Genomic DNA, 3162 nt, shown 5'->3' on the forward strand with positions numbered 1-3162 from the left:
AAATGCATCAGCTAGATCAACCCATCTCTTGATCTGTTCTTGGGTCAAATAATTGTACCATACTACTACTGGTCCAATGAGGCTATCATGGAAGAAGTGAATTAACAAATCATCAGAATTTAAACATCATTTCATTCTTTTGCAAAACATTCTCAAATGGATTAGGGGACAACTAGTGCCATCATATTTCTTAAAATCAGGCATTTTGAATTCATGGGGAATAACCAAGTCTGGAACCAAGCTGAGCTCTTTTGCTTCTAATTCTTTGTGGGAGGTATTAAAATTTTTCATATTTCTGATTGTTTCATCTGCCCTCTTGAGTCTCTCCTCATATTGTGAATAATTAATTAGGTTATTCTTTGGGTTCAATTGGGATGTCCAGGGTATGTTATCATTCTCAATTCTTCAATCTGATAGCATGGTTGCTCTTTAGCAGTTATCTCTTCTTTGTAAGATGTCATCCCCTGAATAATTTGATTTGATCCATCTTGTGATGTTTTTTTCCTTCTATCCTGAGGTAACCCTGCCAATTGTTCTGACCACTGATCTTGTAGTCTTTCATAAGATTGCTTCATTGTTTTCATGATGATGGTACAGTAATATGAATGAATGATCTCGGTTTTACTGTTACAGAAACCTCTTAGGAATTATTTACATGTTTTTATAATTAATGTATATAACAATACTTAAATAAATAAATATGTAATGTAAATGCGAAAATGCATAAATGCAAAAATAAGAATGCAAACTGTGCAATGCAAAGATGCAAATATAAAATGAAAATATAAAAATACAAATACAAATGCAAACATAAAAAATGCAAATGTAATGAAAAAAATACGAATGCAAAATGCAAATGCAACAAAGGTGTTAATCAAGAGTGATCATCTTAGAACAGATTTCATTGAACACAAAAGTTTTGGTGCATCAAACAAAACTTTTACATGTAGGGGATAGCTTTTACTCCTAATTTCTCTATTTCTCTTAAAAGCCAAATTAACTTCCACTCATGTTCAGGTGTGGAGTTATCAATCTTCCTTAATTTTCTTGTAAAGCCAGATAAGTCCACCAGCTTATGAGCCACATTGTTTGCTTGAGCAGCAGGTTCCGTCATGATATTGTCTTTTTCCTTTATCTTTTGTGTCAATTCTCGAAATTATAGGCAATGTTGTTCATTTTTTCTTGCGAGAGAATCTTTATGTTCAAGAAGTTCTCACACAAGATCTCTAAAATCATCTAATCATTTCTTCAACGTCTTGTTCTTGGCTCTAGTGGCTTTTAATTCAGTATCGATCTCATGCTGATGGATATGATATGCTGCTTCCATGTTGGTCATAGTACTATTCAACCTTTGATTTTCGACTTGACATTTTCCCAATTCAATGACAGTTGTATTGCTTCTTACTTCTGTAACTCTTAAATTGTGAGAAAACTTATTGGTTCGACCTTCATGTATGTCACAGTTCTTTTTCAGTTTGGTGACCCCTGTTACCCACTCTTCTGGGGTGTTTCCTATTCCAGTGTTTTGAAAGGCTTGACTGACTTTCTGGAAATCTTCATGTATGGTTTCCATTTTGGTGCTCAGTTTATCGTTTTCAATCTTTAAATGACGTATTTGAGCCTCAGACCTCAGCAAATCTTCTTCTTTCTAGGTGCCCTTACTGATGCTCTTACCTTTGACCACTTTTGGTATTAATCTAGCAGGACTTTCAATTACCAAACTAGGTTGATCATATATCATAAATTGTAAGGCTCCATGATCCAAAAAACTTTGGACTCGACGTTTGAAGGCAAGACAATTCTCAATGGTATGTCCTTGAGCTCTGGCATGATATTCACAATAAACGTTGATGTCATACCAATCCAGATATGGAGGTTGGAATGGTTTTATGTAGTATGGAGCCACTTCTCGTGCTTCAAGTAACTTTTCATACAACTCCTTATATGATATAGGGATAGCATCAAAATGAGAGATGCCTTTTATCTTGGATTGAACCTGAGTTTTAGACGTCGGGAGCATACTAAACTTCGATAATTTCAGATTACATGATTTCTTCTCATCTCTGGGAGCTTTTACAGTTGTCACCATTTCTTTGGTATCTCCAGACAATTTGTGAATACGAATGATGACTATCTGTAATTTTTCAAATTGGTTAGGATCCGAAGTCCCTTGTATATATGAGATTACATGATTATCGTCATTGAACTTTCTCTCTCTTTTTGTGCAGGAATCTCTTTTCATTTGGCCAAAACAGATATTCTACCCATCATCTTGGACATTTGTTCTTTTATTTCTCGTATCTCCTTTTGCTCCTCAACAGGCATACAATCTTTGGGTGCATAGCTCTCATCTATCTTCGGAGTTCCCTCAGGATGTCTTTCCTTAGCTGCGTCATAGTTTGCTTGATCATAAAACTTTTTGTCCATTTATGAATTCTTTCCAATTTGATGTCCACTCTCAAGAGTCAACATCTTGTGGTTATGATCATGCAATGCAAGCACAAGAAATCAATATAAACAAATTAGAGCAAAATACAATGTATCTACAAAATAGATAACAATAAAAAAATAAAATGGTTAGTACCAACTAATGGAAAGAAAAAATTCTATCTATCAAGGTATAAATCCTAACCTCATGCTTTCTAGTTCCATGCTTTGTTTGGAAAAATTAACCTAACTGCATGATTTCTAGTTCGCATGCATATAAAAATAAATAAATAAAAATGAAATCAAATAAATTAAAAGCTAGAGCTTATTTCTCTTTTGTGGACACCTACGGACAGAGTTTCAGTATTGTCTTAGATCAGGAGAATTTCTAGGGTTTATTATATATAGGGTTTTAGTTCTAAGAGTAAAGGTACTCAAATTGTCCTTGTTGGTACTCCCTTGGGCTGTCAAACCCTCAATCCTAGTCCATTACAAACTTAAACGAATCTAATTCAATTCGAGGGGACACATTTCCCTATGCCTAACATAGAGAATAAATTCTCACGAAGATATAGAGCATATAAACCCGAAAGTTACTTGTTAAGTCTGACACGGAGAATAAATTCTCACGAAGACGTCGCTTTCACTTTCACTTAAAAGGAAAAGAGCTCAATTATAGAGCTTATGTTCATGCAATGTATATGTTGTGTGTGAGGAGAAATTTTCACACATAAA

This window comes from Hibiscus syriacus, unplaced genomic scaffold (genome assembly GCF_006381635.1).
Source record: "Hibiscus syriacus cultivar Baekdansim isolate YM2019G1 unplaced genomic scaffold, ASM638163v2 tig00001349_pilon, whole genome shotgun sequence".
Classification (NCBI taxonomy): domain Eukaryota; kingdom Viridiplantae; phylum Streptophyta; class Magnoliopsida; order Malvales; family Malvaceae; genus Hibiscus; species Hibiscus syriacus.